Source organism: Lepisma saccharinum, chromosome 11, assembly GCF_977018435.1.
Source record: "Lepisma saccharinum chromosome 11, izLepSacc3.1, whole genome shotgun sequence".
In the NCBI taxonomy this organism is placed as follows: domain Eukaryota; kingdom Metazoa; phylum Arthropoda; class Insecta; order Zygentoma; family Lepismatidae; genus Lepisma; species Lepisma saccharinum.
In genome coordinates, this window is record NC_139239.1 from 51,941,598 (window position 1) to 51,960,350 (window position 18,753).

The 18,753-nt window shown below is 36.7% G+C and overlaps 1 long non-coding RNA gene across 1 annotated transcript; it reads left to right on the forward strand.

Annotated features, from left to right (window-relative positions):
* The first annotated feature begins 8,187 nt into the window (after window positions 1-8,187).
* LOC145995244 (uncharacterized) lies at window positions 8,188-18,347 on the forward strand. The gene is made up of 3 exons (XR_014442430.1): window positions 8,188-8,720; window positions 15,713-15,804; window positions 16,735-18,347. It is a non-coding gene; the product is annotated as an uncharacterized LOC145995244 (long non-coding RNA).
* Window positions 18,348-18,753: the final 406 nt, after the last annotated feature.

The window sequence follows — 18,753 nt, forward strand, 5'->3', positions numbered from 1 at the left end:
TAGCCACAAAGACAGCCGACAATATGTTCTAGTCACTAACTAAACGGAAAAGGTGTCAGTGCAATAAGAAGTGTGATGCTTTATATTTTTAATAATTTTCAGACTAAACACACACACGAAATAGATGTAGCTTGCTTAGTCAATGGTTAGTTGGATTACATTGCACACTGAAAAATTACGAACAATTAACGTGTGGTTTTATACAAAGCATTGTGATATAATTCACGTGGTTTAAAAGTTGAACTGACCTCGTATATTCTACTCGTGTTTCATAACGTTGAACAAACTTGTGGTAAGTTTCAAAAGCACAAAGTAAGCCTAAATATTGTAAATCTCTGCAAGTAAAAAATGTTCAATTTAATAATTACGGTGTGTTTAGCTTGTAAATAGCTTAGTAATTGATAGAAGACCGTTACTTATTTTCAAGTTCAAGCAACAAGCAGTAACTTTAACAGTTGCTTGTTTGTTGAAAACTTTGTTTTAGTAGCAGACTTATTGTCAACTCCCTTGTTACGTTAGAACAGGACATTTAAATAGAGTAGAACGGTATGGGCAGCCGATGGGCCATTATGTGAGAGACAGGTAGCCAATCCGCGTTGCTTGAATTGAACCAGGAATTCTAGCAACGTCGTTTGCCAGTCTGCCTAACTTCCAGGCCATAGGCCATCGCATGTGGCCAGCTGTATAGCTTAGATACTATGTCAAATGAGAAGTGGGCGGTTGTTATTTTTAACTGAAGAAGTCATATTATTTTGATCTAATCTATACGTTTACTTCATAGCTATGGTATCACTGGTCGCATTGAGCATATGACTTTCAGTAGAATTTGACGTGTTCATGCATCCTAGTTTGACGATAGAATACGTCACTTGTGTGGCTTATCTATGATAACACGTTTATCTTGATAAAATTGTGTTGCGTGTTAAATGCTGGTGTATTGTTATGTTGACATTTGTACGTGTAACGAAACTAAAGAACATTGCTTTAATGTGAAACCTAATCAAATTGGTAAATTTTGCTTTTGCAAATTGCTAGTAGCATTGTTCTATGTCCAGTTGTATACTGGCAATTAACAATCTAATCGACAACTTCCAAATATTAACTGTCACATATACTCTAATTGTATTAACCCTTTAATTTATAAATATAAAATGATTTCTCTGAACATAAATATTAATGTTTCCTTTCAGCTAATATATTTGTTCATGTATTACTGAATGCAAATTATTTCATGTAGATGCAATGTTAAAAGTTATGTAACCATCTTGGAGCATACATTCTGCATTATTGAAATTTAAGCTAACACGTTCATGTTCTTACCTCTTTCGTTTGAAAATTTGGGATTTCAAATATATAAATTACTTTATATATAAAAAGAAGTTAAGATGCGTAAAAAAAACAGATCTGAGAATATAGAAGTCGCATCAAGTTGTTTCAACTCTACAAATTTCATATTTGTAGATCTGATAGGTACGGGATAATAGAAGCATTTAAAAATAATGGATATGGACTATCGATTATTTCATATCAATGAAAATAATTTATGTCCTGTTAAACAACATTTTTGCAGTATTTAGTAGATCTTCAGCTTTAGAAAATTTTAGATCTTAACACGTTCTAGTTTTCAAGATATCGGCAGGTCACTTTAGATAGGTTGTTGTCTCTCACAGACAGGCAAGGGAACCGATCGAGTTAATTTGTGTTGAGTGAGCAATTTATTTGTTATTGATAGTTTATGACTACACAGGGACGAAAGGGCATACAAAAATGCTGATTAAACGGACATAACAGTCGTAAAGAAGGCACTATTTCAAATGTTATTGATTAGCATCCTTAATTTGAGTACTGTTGTGCATATATTTTTATTTTGAATATTAAATATAATAGATATTCGTCTTACGCGAATAGCATAATACAGTGTTTACAATATTTTATGTACTTTATAATCAAAATAGATCCATTGCAACATCGTTTCACATGCAGATATCAGGATATCTCTCAGGAATTCGTCACTGAAATGTAAGTATTGTATTTAATATGTAATTGAATTATATTTAACCAATAACTATATTCAAAATGGACTATTTATTATATATGTGGACAATGTTTAGCAAATGTTTTGATATTGATGTAATCTTTATATATTAACTTTATGAGTACAAATGTATGTAGCTATGTGTAACTATAACACCTGTATTATTTACGTCATTCTAGACAGTCAACGTGATGATGGATATAAATTAAGTTCTACTGTAATTTGTATGATGGTTTCCTTGCCAAATAAATATTGTAATAATTTTATATTTCTTAAGTAATTTTTGTTTGACAAACTATTCTTCGTGGTTTAAAATTACTGTTCTTTTCCACAAGTACGGTCAATAGCCTGTTCTGATCGTTTATTGATTTATTTCACTTCGCTTTACTGCAACTTTTGGTTAATTGCAAAGATGAGGATGAGTGATCACATGTTGAAATTGTTTACATTGTACACAAAAAACTACCAACAACACTCACAAAGAACACACATGCCCAGGCTTGAATTCGAACTCTGTACCTTTGGCTTCGTAGAGCGGTGTGCTAACCACTCCGCCACTGAGGTCAGCTGTTAGCTGGTCGTGAGATGTATATTTCCACCATTCCTCCTTCAATTACATGAGTAAACATGACAGCATATACGAAAGGAGAAAATCAATAATAAAATGCAAACTATGCAGAATAGTAAAATCGTACCGACTTCCAGCTAAGTGCAGTGTATGTATTATAGAACAAACTGGATACAAGTGCTTTGCTTGTATTAGTACCACACAATCCTGACCCCGTGCGACAGATTGGATTCATTTTGGGTACTGTAACCACTTGTATGAAGAAGTTGAAAAGAAAATTATATGAACAGAACTTGGAAGAAAATTGCCAGATCGTGAAGGTTTCTTATTGACGTTATCGCCGAAACCTAAATTTGCATAGGCCTATGCGTCAGTCTCAAATGACGATCGATGATCTTCGCTGTGGAAGGCCCCTTAGTAACAAAGCGACGTTTCGCATGTTCCATCAGGGGAAGAAAGCCGTTGACCGATTGCTCCAGAAACATCGATATCTCGACTCGCGAGGAAAAATTCTACAATGTGAAGTAGAAAGCTTCCGGTGAACAACTTACGGCCTTGAATCTATTCACGTGATCCAGCCTCCAAATTTTTCCAGGTGCAAATCGGTGCATTATGTCAATGCGCAAATGCAAATCTTATGAAAATTAGATAAGCAAATGTTTTAAGCAGGAGACTTGGTTTGCAGACACACACACACAAATAAACAAACAAACAGGGAAAACCAACAATGATCTGTGTTAATGAAATAAATACAGGGTGGTCCAAAAGTAGGTATACAGTATATACCACTGTAGGCCTGGCATTGTTGTTTGTAAGTTTATTATCTTTTTCAGATATCTTGATACTATTGTGAAGAGCTAAATAAGATTAGTTTAAACTTAATGGATTAAACCAGGCAGCAACGACTCAATAACTGAGTCTCATCAATCTTGAGGCGGGCTAAATGACATTAGTTTAAACTTATTTGTTCTAAGAAAATTTGCCTGATAACGCCAGTAACGCGTGCAGATCACTTCGGAATGAAATTTCTATACCTTATGATGCCAAATTGAAAATACTAAATTTACAGACAACAACACCCACTTTACATAATAACAACACTAACCCAATTTACAGACACATGCGGAATTCCCCCCCTCTGAAATGAAAGAATTAAACATTTAAGCATTGTCACGAACAACCAAATACATATGAAAGAAAATGTTAAGAAAAACGGAAATATGAACACAAAGAAACAATGAGCCCATTGGTACTATTATCGTATGGGTGAAACACCTACGAATCATATATTTCGGACTTCTTTACATTGCTAACGTGTTGCGGAACATTTCTTAAGGCGAAATAATGCATTTGTAACTAAGATAATGTTCATTTTCTCTATTTACGAGTACTTACTGTTACTTGTTGTTTCGAATCTGTAACACATTATGGCCGTGATAGCATACTGGTTTAGGGGGCGTTCTGAGAGTGTTTTGTCGATTTATCCAGTGGTGCAACCTCGTTCACCGGAAAATATCTACTTTCGTGCCCGGATTTGAAATTATGCTAATACGTCGCATTTACGTGTAGAACTTGTAAAATAACCTTGCGATATACCACGTTCATTGTCCATACACAGCAATTCGGAACCATCTTTCTTTCGCAATTCGGAACCATCTTTCTTTCGCAATTCGTTAATGCTCTTCCTTTACGCACAACACTCTTGCAACCTTGAATATTGACGTCAGACGAGAAATGCCTACGTGGTTAGGTTAGGCCTGTTAGGTTAGGTTCCATTAGCATAAATACAAAGAAAAAATAATATTTTCGCTAAGAGACGCGTTACCTTTGTATTGCCTAACATGAAAAAGGTCTCTCCTGTGACGTCAGAACACAATGTTGCTAGATTGTTGTGCGATAAGTGACACCAATTCGGGTCGGAACCATCTTTCTTTCGAAATTGGTTATGTGCTCTCGTGCTAGTGAAAACACGGCGAACCTTGAATATTGACGTCAGACGAGGAATGCCTACGTGGTTAGGTTAGGCCTGTTGGGTTAGGTTCCATTAGCATAGATACAAAGAAAAATTATTATTTTCGCTAAGAGACGCGTTAGCTTGTATTGCCTAACATGAAAAAGATCTTTCCTGTGACGTCAGAACACAATGTTGCTACAGTGTTGTGCGATAAGTGATACCCATTCGGGTCGGAACCATCTTTCTTTCGTAATTCGTTAATTCTCTTCCTTTACGCACAACAATCTTGCAACCTTGAATATTGACGTCAGACGAGGAATGCCTACGTGGTTAGGTTAGGCCTGTTAGGTTAGGTTCCATTAGCATAAATACAAAGAAAAATTGTAAAAACATCTCTCTCCTGTGACGTCGGAACACAATGTTGTGCGATAAGTGACACCCATTCGGGAAAAATGGCTTGTTCCGAACTCGACAGGTGGTTCTAGTGAAAACACGGCGAGGCTGAAACACTGGCTACGGGGTTGCATCGTCTTAACACACAGAACATTGCACTCTCATGCAAAAAGCAAATGGCGGGAGCAGAAAAGCGTGTCGGACAGAGATTTTCGCAGAAAACAACACGCATTCACATTAAAATGGATCAAATCTACATTCAGGAACTTCCAAAACGCTCAAGAAAATGATTTCCGTAAGTACTTTCTCCTGTAAATTTGAAGGAAATTTGAAGGAATCCGTTTCACCCATACGATAATGTTACCAGCCCATTTATTGAGTTGAACAATTACACATGTTTCATGCTTATACGAGCATTATCAGTCAGCTGATTTAAGAGAACTTGAACAGAGCTTTTCAACCTTAACTGAAGCATATACTATTTTTAGTACCAAGGAATGTATCTCCTTATTGAACTATAATATGTGAATCAGTTGCCAATATGTTGATCGTGAAAATTACCATATATGGTCCTGCGACCTTCAAGAATTTAATAATACCAAATGTACACCATGCAATACAAATCTGTGAAATGTATATGATATCTGTGATCAACGAGAATTTAACAATATCAAATGAACCTCATGCAGTACAATTCTGTGATATATAACGTCCAATATTTATCATACCCAAATTTCCACTTTATATATAATCAAGTGTCATACGGGTTTCGCTCGATATGTTAAGAATTCCATTTTCAGACATCAATGGCGTCCACCCACATCGCGCTCGTCCACGCGGTGCAAACAATGATTTATTCGTTTTCCAAAGTACCACACGGATCACACGCTAGCATGCTATGAAATACATTAACAAACGGGTAGATCTACCAACGAACGTCTATACATGAGCTCATGCAACGCTAAAAGTACATATGCAGCTTACCTCCATTGTCATATCACGAGGCAAAATCAGTTCCTCATCCCACCTTGTTTTGTTTCAGCATTCCAAGTCCAGCTGGCCTTCCCAATGATCCGTGCTTATTCAAAACATTCACTCAACGTTTTTGGCCTTTAGGCAGAGTAATGTAATCGTGCAGCTCAGGCCTACACGCAGAAATCCGCAGATATTCGTCACCGTTTTCCATTCCGATGCCGTTTTCTCAGCGTCCATCACGCCGGAATCCTCGCTCCATTTCCCTTTCTTCCTCTTCTTCCAGTACTCGTTTCACTGTCCCTTTGTGCACAGCACGATTGTCTTTGCCAAATCAACAATTTACTTGTTTAAGAAACCACACGTTAACATACATGCGTATGTGTTAAGAATCCTATTGTAATACATATTGAAATAAACTTTTTGCTTTTAACTAAACGATGGCACTTAGATCAAAACGTTGTAAATTTTATAATTTTCCGCCATAACTGCAAATTGCCCATGCGTGCAGTGGCCGGCACATCAAAATGTCCCTGTGCATAAGCAAACCGCAAGCAAATCGGATATCAAACAAAGGAATTTACAATTTAAATACGTACACCGGCCAAAGCCATCTAGCGACTCTTCGCGTAACCACGGATGCAACAAAGTTTTAATACTGCATTGACATTCCACCTGTCGTGAATTCTCCACACTAGAAGAGTGCATCGTCTTTGGACGTGAGTTGGGCTACTTTACCCCAGCAAACACGCACGAAACTCAAATAACCAGAATGCCTTATGACAGCTCGTCATACTATGAATGATGGCTGGTAATGTGAAAGTACACAGTCGTAGTAATACCATAACTTGTTGATTTGAGGACATTGATGAATACAGTCACTGGTAATGTATACCTACTTTTGGGCCAACCTATATATATATATATATATATATATATATATATATATATATATATATATATATATATCTAGGTATACATCACGTATATTTCAGTAGATCATACTCTACACCAGTATTGTTTGTGTCGCCACACGAAACTGAAATATGAAGAGTACAAGAGAGAACTACATGTTCTTAACTAAGTAACTGGCATTCTTAAACCCGAAAGTTTATTGCCGCAGCTACATAATGCCTTCTATTTGTTCTGTACTGGGAAAGATCAATCAACTATTACACCATCCTTACCAAAAATCTTCCAAATCCATCTTGATATTTTCATTCTAATCCTCCTAATCCTCGTCTTGGCCTTCCCACATGTTTCTTGGCATCAGGTTCCCCAACAAGAGCCTTGCAAACTTTTCTATCCTTACCCATGACACGTGTGCTACATGGCATGCCCAAAGAGTCCTCTTGATTTTTAGTTATCGTAATAATATCACCGGATGAATGTACATCAATGTTCTTCCACACTGCCCTCTTGTTTAATCTCTTTTAGGCCCAAATATGTTCATTTATGTATGTCATTTTATCTCTCTCCATGTGAGCCGTTGACAGCCGCAAGTGGAATATATTATACCTGAAGAAAGATAATAATAACATTTAACAAAATAACAAACATATATTTAGTTTACAAATATTATAAAGAACATTAACAATTTGACATACTCGTCAAATGGGAAGAGCATATGTCACGAATTAATTGAAATACCGTAGTTTCGTAAATACTTGAGGGGTTACAAAAATTTATTGCAAGTAAAGTATTGGACTTACGTTAATGAAACCAGTCCAGAACGATCTAGGAACGAAAACAGTTTGTGCGGGTATGTTTTGTTAAGCTGAGACTTCATATCCCTGCCGCTAGGCGACACTCAAATCACCTACATCACTCATAGTGTTTTGCGCTATGTTTTGGTCCCCGAGATGACTACCATGTCACCCATGGTATACACATTCAACATTTGTAGGTGTACAAAGAACTGTTTAGGTTCCTCGTTTGTTCTGGACTGGCTTCATTAACGCATGTTCAATACTTTACTTGCAATACATTTTTGTAACCCCTCAATTATTTATGGAACACCCGGTAGTTTAATTATTTTTTTTTAATCTTGATTCTCTCATGACTTCCTTTTACGGGTGATCGATAGGTGACAAAATCCTTCCAGCTTGTAACCGATAATGCTCGAACGGACACCCCCCAACAAGCGGGGAGAGAGCCAAGCTTTTAAGGTCAGCGATAACAATCGAAGGGTTCGGGCAGTCATTGTTCCCATGACGCAAACCCACATAGCGCAATAGCTACGTCACTCGGGACGGAGGAATCGATTGGCTACCTTGGACGTCGCGGCGCTTATAGAAATCCAAGCCGGTTCCTGGCACGTTATTGCCCTCGGAGATTGCCTTACGATGGAACAACGGTCGAGGCAGTCGGCTTACCAAAGAGGAACGGCTGATGAGGGGTAACAGAAGGGAGATAGGAAGGTAAAAGAGACGCACAAGAATGTTCCCGAACCCGCTACAAAGGCAGCATTGCACTTTAATGAAATTGGTGAAATTTTGTTTACGCCACGACCGCGCCTGCAGCGCAAAAGTGAGGCCGATAAGATACAAACCACTGAGGGAAGAATCAAAATTCACAGCAAGTAAAAAATTTTGCGCTTTCAAGAAAAATTGAACAAGAAATATTGAACAGGAAAATTGAACAAGAAAATTGAACGCGCTTAATTGAAGAGCGCATTGAAAGTAGTAGCGGAGGAAACATGAAACTTGGAGGTGTAGACAGGACAGTTGGAAATTACCGGGAAGTTTGTTTCGAGATCTGGAAATAAATGGAAGCCACAATAGTTGCATAAAACCAAGGTGAGTTGATCAGAAGACTTCTATTAACTAATGCACCACAGTAGAACTTAGCTATAATGCTTGAAGCACAGTACTTTCCTTTATTATGGTCACGAAGCTACCGGCATACTTACCAGCTACATTTCTGTACATGTGTAATGTTTCATTTAGTATTTATGGAGGGCAACTTGGTCAGTGACTTATCCATTCATACCAATCACCCTCAAATTTTCCCAACATTCCAGAAAGGTCCGATTTATGGTAATTTTGATCTCAGTTTTGACTTTATAGTCTCTAAAAGCTGCATTAGACCCTCCAAGCCTTAAAATTCTGAACAACACCTTGGTAAATGAAGACAGGGGGGTTACTATCAACTGTGGCCCTCTCAGCATTTCAAAGGTAGTTGGATATGCAGTAGGCTACCGTTGAAAATGTTCCAGTGTGCGGACGGTGGGGAAATTCCAGTAAGTTCTTGTAAGGTACCGTTGAGTTGGAATCTTTAAGTTCACTTTATGCACAGATAGGCTATCTGGACTGGGTCTACGGTTTAAAGTTGGATCCGAACCACCACATCCACCTGGCATCGAACCCGGAACCCACCGACATGTACAAATTTAACCACGAATTTACAAAACTTTTAATGCGATTTGGCATTATTCATAACAAAATAATTTGAGTTAATATGTTTATTTCCATACAACTCTGAATTGTAATAGATTTATAAGATACCTATGGAGCTATTTTCTGAAGCAAAATGACCCTCGATCAACGTACCGTATTTAATATTTATTCTGGTGAGTACATACCTTATTCGGTTATAAAACATATTATTTCATAAAACATTACTAATAATTATATTTGGGCCTCCGGATGGCGTAGTGGTATAGGCGCCATGTAATTCAAGGCGTCCCTGGTTCGATACTGGTGGAGGTGTTCGGATTCCCTTTAAATTGTAGGTCCTGTCCCCAGAGGCGCAACCACGAATTTTTGTCTTTGGGGGGACAAGTACCAGGATAAACGTACCAATAATAATAATAATAATAATAATGATGTTAATAAAAATAATGTTAATAATAATGTTACTAATAATGTTATTTTAACAGTATTATTATTGTTATTGTTACTATTGATTTGCTTTATTTTACTTCGCTTCTTCTGCCACTTTTTGCTAATTTACGAAGATGGGGATGAGTGATGATGGCATGATGAAAATGATGAATGGATACTCGCAAACAACCATGCCCAAGCCGAGATTCGAACCCAGGACCAACACTATTATTAGTATTAGTAGTGGTAGTATCAAAGACGTTATTATCTTCGTAAATTACGCAAAAAGGAGGTAGAAGTTTGTGCTAAAGCATTTGTGTTTGAACAAACGATTTGAATTATTTTCTTAACATGTTCAATTTCACATTAATAACGGAAAACAAGCACATAAACTATTTTTGAAAGACAGAAAATGTTTGATAAATGCATTCCAAATATATTTCCTTTTTACATTAACATAACTTTCATGCACGATATATGTTTCACATACAGTATATGCAACGTCGAGTGACGTGGACAATAAATTGTATACGCATTCAAAGTTTCTTTAATAAATATTATATACAGCATATATTATTTAAATACATTACACAACCAATTCATCCATCTCACAATAAACCAACATCAAAAATTACATAAATTGTCTCTCAAATGTGCACGTTCCCCTTCCTCAAAACAATTGTTCATGCATCTAACACAAAATCAATTAAGACAAGTCTCATTTCTCTCTCTGGTGATTTACAATGCATTGCAGCGAACAAAAATAAATTGCGAGCGAAGCGAGCAAGAAAACTTTTGGATCCAATTTTCTTGCAGGCTGAAATCAATGTGAATTTAATAGGGCGGAAATAATTTCACGGAACGCCATTTCATTATATCATTTACAACTTTTGTGCCTCCCCGATGGTGTAGTGGTAACATCGTCGCCTTGTGATCAAGAGGTTCCGGGTTCGATACCTCGTGGAGGCACATAGTGGTTCGGAACCCACTTTAAGCCATAGGCCCAGTCTCAATTAGCCTTTCTGTGCATAAAGTAGACTTAAAAAGAAACACAAATGAATCAATCAATTTTACAACTTTTTTTCATTTAGATCGTTCGGCGCCCAGGGACGACTCCCGCCGTCCCTTAGCTACGGCTCTGAACTTGATAAGACTGAGAAGATTTTACCAAAAGTATTTTTATTTGCATAAAATTTGAAGTTCTGGGCGGTAATTGCCCCCTGCAGGTACACTTTGTCGTCAATGTTTGCCCCCCTTGCCCCCTAGACTCATTTCCGACCAAGGTTGAGGGGGGGGGGGGCAATGCCCCCCGTGTCCCCGATGGTTGCGCCACTGCCTGTCCCGATTAGCATAAAGTTGACTTAAAACTCGAACTCATAATGAATGTTATAAATAATAATAATTAACCATAATTTTATGCCCTACTCCACATTCCCTAAGTGTGCCTTCATGGGAAACTTTACCTTTACCAAAATTTTAAGAAAGAGACAAAGAATACATTTATGGTTCAACTTTGCAAGTGAACGGAATCCTGAAAAAAATGTAATAGGAAAATAAAAAATGAAATTTCGCTCCACCTTTGTGGCAAATATTAACAACCAGAAGGAAGAATGCAAGCAGGAACATAATTGTGATGGCACATCTTGCTTCGGCAGATCGCCATTCATTCCCATCGTCGCGATTAACCTAAGAAGTAGAAAAACGACGTAAAATAACCGCAATAGAAATAACTATTTTCTTGCACTATTTATATCGACGGAATGGCCGCAACAATAACAATGAATGATGGTAAATAAACAAGTGAAAACAATCCTAAAGTTGATATGCAAAGAATTGTAAGGTAGATGTTTACATTATTCACAGATCGGGACATAATCGAATAACGAAAATATGCCTTCCCCATACCAGAAATATAATTCATGAATCATTAGTAAAGGATGTGCAAAATTAGTCTACGTTAGATCTTCCAGGACTCAATTACCGAATCAATGAGTGACGTCACGTTGGGAAGAAAGAGTGCCAGACCTTCAGCTGTCTATTTCCCGTCGACCGCTAATGGAATTGTCTTCCATCGAAAGCTAGGTCACCGGAAATTCTCCATTACAGTATTTTATATGATGCCGTACTTCGCCTGGAAGGAGAAGGGGCCAGGCGACGTAGCAACTCCATCGTGGGCAGCTGCTGACGTATTTCCCAACGGAAATTCCTTCTTTGTTACCCCACTTTTTCTTTCCTTCAAAAAATATACCAAATGTCTCCTACTTTTCCTGTACTTATTTCAGTACACATATTATCAGTATTCTGCTCGTAAGCAAGTTCCTGCAGTCTCTAGCTGGTTGCCATTCTTTTCCTTCTAAACACTTCTGTACCCATTCTCTCTCTTTCTCTCTCTCTCTCTCTCTCAACTGCCTTTTTCTTTCCTTCCACATAGCCATATTTTGCTGCACCCATCTTTAACCTCTGTCTGTTCCCGTATACATATCCCTTCTTTCCAGTTTCGTTCCTCCCCCTCCTTCTTTTCCCTTCCATGCAACCCTATTTTACCGTCCTCTTCCATGGCCCGCTTTCCTTTCTCTTCCCTTCCCTCTCTTGCAGTGCTTTTCCGACCTCTGCTTGTTTTCCCTTCATTACCCTCTGTCGACGATTCTTTTTTACTCCTCTTTCTTTACTGTTTCACATCGTTTACTGTTGCTGTTTTCCTTCTTACTCTTAATTTTTCCTTCCACATAGCTCCATGCTGCTTTTCTTTTCCTCCCCCTTTTCTTCATTTCTCTTCCACATAGTTTTACTTTGCTGTTTTCTTTCTCCCTCTTTCTTTTCCCTTCCGCATAACCTTCTGTTGCTGTTTTCTTTCTCCCTCTTTCTTTTCCATTCCGCATAACCTTCTGTTGCTGTTTTCTTTCTCCCTCTTTCTTTTCACTTCCGCATAACCTGTTATCTTTCTTCCTCTTTCTTTTCCCTCCGCATAACCTTCTGTTGATGTTTTCTTTCTTACTCTTTCTTTTCCTTTCCGCATAACCTTCTGTTGCTGTTTTCTTTCTTCCTCTTTCTTTTCCCTTCCGCATAACCTTCTGTTGCTGTTTTCTTTCTTCCTCTTTCTTTTCCCTTCCGCATAACCTTCTGTTGCTGTTTTCTTTCTTACTCTTTCTTTTCCCTTCCGCATAACCTTCTGTTGCTGTTTTCTTTCTTCCTCTTTCTTTTCCCTCCCGCATAACCTTCTGTTGCTGTTTTCTTTCTTCCTCTTTCTATTCCCTTCCGCATAACCTTCTGTTGCTGTTTTCTTTCTTCCTCTTTCTTTTCCCTTCCGCATAACCTTCTGTTGCTGTTTTCTTTCTTCCTCTTTCTTTTCCCTTCCGCATAACCTTCTGTTGCTGTTTTCTTTCTTCCTCTTTCTTTTCCCTTCCGCATAACCTTCTGTTGCTGTTTTCTTTCTTCCTCTTTCTTTTCCATTCCGCATAACCTTCTGTTGCTGTTTTCTTTCTTCCTCTTTCTTTTCCCTTCCGCATAACCTTCTGTTGCTGTTTTCTTTCTTCCTCTTTCTTTTCCCTTCCGCATAACCTTCTGTTGCTGTTTTCTTTCTTCCTCTTTCTTTTCCCTTCCGCATAACCTTCTGTTGCTGTTTTCTTTCTTCCTCTTTCTTTTCCCTTCCGCATAACTTTCTGCTGCTGTTTTCTTTCTTCCTCTTTCTTTTCCCTTCCGCATAACCTTCTGCTGCTGTTTTCTTTCTTCCTCTTTCTTTTCCCTTCCGCATAACCTTCTGTTGATGTTTTCTTTCTTACTCTTACTTCGTTGTTCCACATAGCCCTCTTGTTGCCGATTTGCGTTTTATCAAGACACTTTTGTACAGTAGGAAGAGCCTGTCATCGGTCGGAGAGCAACTTTTTCAAAGTAACTGACAGACATACAATAATACTGTTTTAGCTACGGTTCCTCATTTTTAGAAGAAACTCGCTTACATTTACTTTAAAAAAATATTCTAGAAAACATACAACTCGTATAACACGTTATATGGATAAAATGTGAACACGTGTAAGAGGTAGAGGTAAAGAAATCACCTTCCATACAAAAATGTAAAGAAAAGTATCTGTAAAAGGAATTTGTAATTCTGATGTTTGGCAAAGTTACTCATTCTGAAATGCAGAACTAAGTTAGCGTTTCTCGAAAACAGCAACTTCTATTTGTAACTGTTTCTCCTGACTATCAAGGGCTGCGGGAGAGAACAGAGGGGGAGGGTGCTTCACCCCAAGTGGTAATCTGTAGTGGATTCGATGTATCGTATTAAACGAAATTCTTAGGAATAACTTTGATATATTAGTTCAGGATGCGAAATCCTAGGGGAGACAGGGGGGATTTCCCCCCACCAACAATCTTGACCAAAAAAAAACATCAAAAATATCCCGGAGGGAGTTTTTCTTGTAACAACAAAATATAAGCAATTAGTATTTACTTCTTATGTACTTTACTAAGGATAATATCGAAAACACACAGAATGGTGAGTGCAGAATGCTTTCTCTCTTTTTCGTCGCCTTGTCATCAAGGGTTCCCGGGTTCGATACCCGGTGGAGGCACAGAGTGTTTCGGATCCCACTTTGAACTGTAGGCCCAGTCCCGGTTAGCCTTACTGTGAATTAAGTGGACTTAAAACACCAAATCAAGCAATTTCTCTCTTTTTCAAAATATTATTACTCTGTGTACACCAATAACAATCTGCATGCAATAATAAGAATGCAAGTCAAACATAGTTATAAATTATAATAGTTTTGTATTAATACAAAAACTAAAGAAAAGCTTGTACATAACAAAACTATTTCGTAATTTATTGACATCTTTTACCAGTTACTAAAGGAATTAATTTGCTACTTTACACATATCTGATATATATAAAAGTAACGAATTATTAAAAATATTTAGTAATTAATTGACTTTTATATTTAATAACATTATAAATATCCATATCATAATAATTTATGTATGTATGTATAGGGTGTTCCGTATAGGACGTCGAATTAGAAAATTAAATAAGAATAGGGAAAATATAATGAAAATAGTTATATTTCACATATATGTAAGCAGTAACATCTCCCATTTACGTATGAAGGCATATGTCCATCCCTACTGAGTCTGCATGCATTTATACGCGCCACAAAATTATTGAAACCCCTCTCGCAGATGTCTGTCCCGATGCCTCCAATCACCCGTATGATTTCCGCCTTCAGTTCTAAAAGGGTTCGTGGTTTATTGGCGTACTACTGTGATTTCACAAACCCCCATACGAAGAAATCGCAGGGTGTAAGATCACACTCCACCTGCTAAAATCCACACCACACAGTCGTTCTCAGCAGATGGATGGATTTCACGTTCCTGGATTATTCTAGGATTTTCTGAAGGAAACCACAACAAACGAGTCCAAACAATTTAGTCTACATAATCGACATGACAACAGATGCCAACATTGGTTAAGAACAGCACCCTTTATAATATACATGAGAGAAAGATGGAGAGATAGAATGTTAACAGTTACGATCATCGAAGGAGAACCCAAAATAAAAGATACACAAATAAAATAAATCACTTCGAATCAAAAATTTGGTAATATAGAATTTAGAAGAGACAAGGACAAACTACAATGAAATAACAATTGCAAATGCTCCGGAAAGACAGGAGTAAATTGATAAACGAATCTAGTTTTTTTCCCTTTACAAACTCGCGATAATGAATAAATACTTTTTCAAGAGAATCTACGAATTATGTAACTGGGTATAACTTTGTTGTATAAAATACTTTATTGTATTTAATAGTCATTGTCCTTTGCCGAGTACAATTACTATTCCCATATTTCTATATATTATTGCTTTCACAATAGTTGTGCTGTTATACTTGTATTTCAAAAGCCAAAGATGGAATATACACCACTGACACCACTGTCCACCACAGAATGAATTTAAATTACTGTATTGTAATTTCAGATGGGCGACTTATTTCTTCTGGCTGCTGGATCCCGAAAGAATAGGAGCTGCTAAAACGGTTACTCTGAGCATGGCTTCCTCGCTGTTTTCACGTAAGTTGAATGTATGACAATCTTTTAAAACAGTACAAACGCACATGCGTTACATTTATGTTACAACAACGTCATGACTTTTATTCTACTCTGTAGTGTCATCTCTCGGATATATTGGTAACTTTCTAACATACAGTAGATCACCGTTTAATTTCAGTGTAGAAACAAACACTAATTAAATTCTTCATTTTGTCTGCAGAATCATTTGTATTTAATTTATTTAAAATATGTATAATATTAGATTATATCATTTCTTTCATTCGAATGCTTTAATCGTTTCAATGTTTTTCTTTCAAAAAAATTTATTCAATATAATAGACAGATTGTTGAATATTTAGCTATCTGAATGGGTAAATAAGAATTATAGACCATTATATAATACGGTTATCTGTGCTAAATAAGATTGGTTCACCAACTCAGAATGAAATTATGTCAGTATTATTTAACCAGAGACATTAATTTTGCACTGACTAATGTAGATATCCATACTTAATTTTAGAGATTGAAACACACTAAATTATTTCTGCGAATCTTAGTAAGTATATTTGAACTTTTTTTTAAAGCTATTAATCTCAGAAAGTATTGGGGGGGAGGGGCTGACCGTACTGACAACGCCAGAAACAAAACGAGTCGGTTTGCAGGAGGGTGGAAATATTTTTTGGAGGACAGTCACATTTAATATATCCCTAACACAAAACGCATATTTGGGCCAATGCATAATTATTCATGTAGTTTTTATTTTGCTGGAGGACAGTAAGCTTGGGACGGCTGTCAGTCTGGCTTCCCGTTAGTCATTGGTTCATTCTCGTAAACTTCAAGACGAGCAATTATAGCTTTATTAATAGACAACAGGAAACTGGATCTTTTAAAAAGGTACATAAAAATGTAGTTTTCGTGTGTATTTACTTATGCTGTTCTTATTTTTCATAGGCGCAGACCTGCTTAACAACAACTGCTTTGTATGCAGAAAAGAAAAAATGTGCATTGCATGGAACAACCTCAATTTTGGAACTCACATTTTGGAATCCACATGATTTTTCAGTTGCGAAGAAAACGAAAATTGTCAGAAGCTTTGCAGGATCACTAATAGAAGTAAATCTGTTGAATTTAGAAGGAAATATTTCGTGAAGATTACTATAACAAATTAGTTAACCTTCACATATTTCTCCAAAACAAACAAAATATAATTTGCACCACATTCTAAATACAGCTGTAATGACTAAGTACTTGGATTAAAATAAACACAAATTAAAGAATGGGTATTTAAGACGTGCAAGGGCAATGTTTTTACAGTCAATGTATGTTATAACGCCAATGTTAAAGGCTTTGCCTCTGTTATACAAAAGTGTTACGTTGATAATCAACTTGAAGAATTGATTTCGCTATATCTTCATAAAAATGAGGCACATTTTCCCCAGCAATATTACATTTTCGTTTAGCTTCCTTTCATTTCGTTGTAAATACATTCTAGTAATATTGATAACGATACACTCTTGTCGCAATGCAAGGGGACATGCTTACTTGCAAAAGCTCAAGAAACGTAAAAAGAAGAATGTTCCTAATTCCAGTCGTTAAAATCCACTTAGGTCGAGTATACGTGCATACGAAGACACTGCTCTTGACAGAAACATAGCACCTTGCACGTTTTCACATTGAGGTTCTTGTGTCAACAGATACCCAAAGTTGCTTATCTCGTCATCTAACTGTACGTGCAGCTTAGCATGCCTAAACTTGCTTGCAGTGCAAAAGAAGATAAGAAATCCAGATACTTCCTGGATTCGTTGAAAATTATACACGATTGCTTCCGAACATCGCAGTTCGTGCTTCTTGTTTTCCCTGACCTTCTTGAACTCTCCAGCATGAAAAAACAGAACTATCATGCTTGGAACTGTAATTTCATCACCGAGTTGTCAATTTGCAATTCTCAGAATCAGAAACATTCCTCAAGTTTTGTTTGCAATAGAAGTTTGAATTTCATAAACCTCAAATCACTACCATCATCATTTTTAGTAAGAATAATCTGTCCGTTTTTTGCGGACTTCCATTATACAACAATCATAACGGCGAAACGAGTTAATGAAAAGTATAGTAGAATCAGTGCAAAAATTACAATCTAAATTTGGAAATTACCGAATGATACTAAATGTGGGGCTGAGTAAGGTGTCCAAAGATTGAATTCATGCGTTCAGAAAGTGACTAAAAAATTCAGTTTCATTACCAGAAAATATATACATTTACAAGTTGTTGCAGGAAGCATATTATTTTGGGTATTTGAAATCAATCTGTGATTTCCTACCCAACTTAGCCTAGCTTATGGTAAAATTAGAAAACCAAGATATTTATCATTATGTTTTATTTAATCAATCTTTCATAACCATATTTTTGTACATAAGCTTCACAACAAAAAATGAATTTACTGCATAATGTCAATAATGTAAATTTTCTGAGTGTAAAATACATGATGGACTAAGTATTGTACTATGTTATCATTTAGTGAAAAGGTTTTTTATTTACATTAATAAAACTTATGTAGAAATTACGAATCGTATTGTGTTCCTTACCCACGTTCATTCTCGCTGTTGGATACAAACTGTAACAATAATAATATTATTGTTATATATTGATTGTTGATGAGGACATGGAGGTGATGTGGTTGAATCGCAATGTTCGTAGGTAAACTGCGTCACAAATTCTTTTTGTACCAAAAATCTAGCTAGAAAAAAATCATCATTTTTGACCTTGAGATGCCTATCTTAATTCGTAGCTTCTACTGATTTTGTCGGAGGAACGTAACCATGGTCCGGAAATTATACCTTGGCTCTTTAAAGGAAGTAGGAGTGGAGTTAGGGAGGAGCTTTGTTTGGGTTCTTTCTCAACAGAAATCAACTACAATATTTTTCATTTCAAATAAAAGAAAAAAAATACCTTTCAACTCATACATCCGTCAGA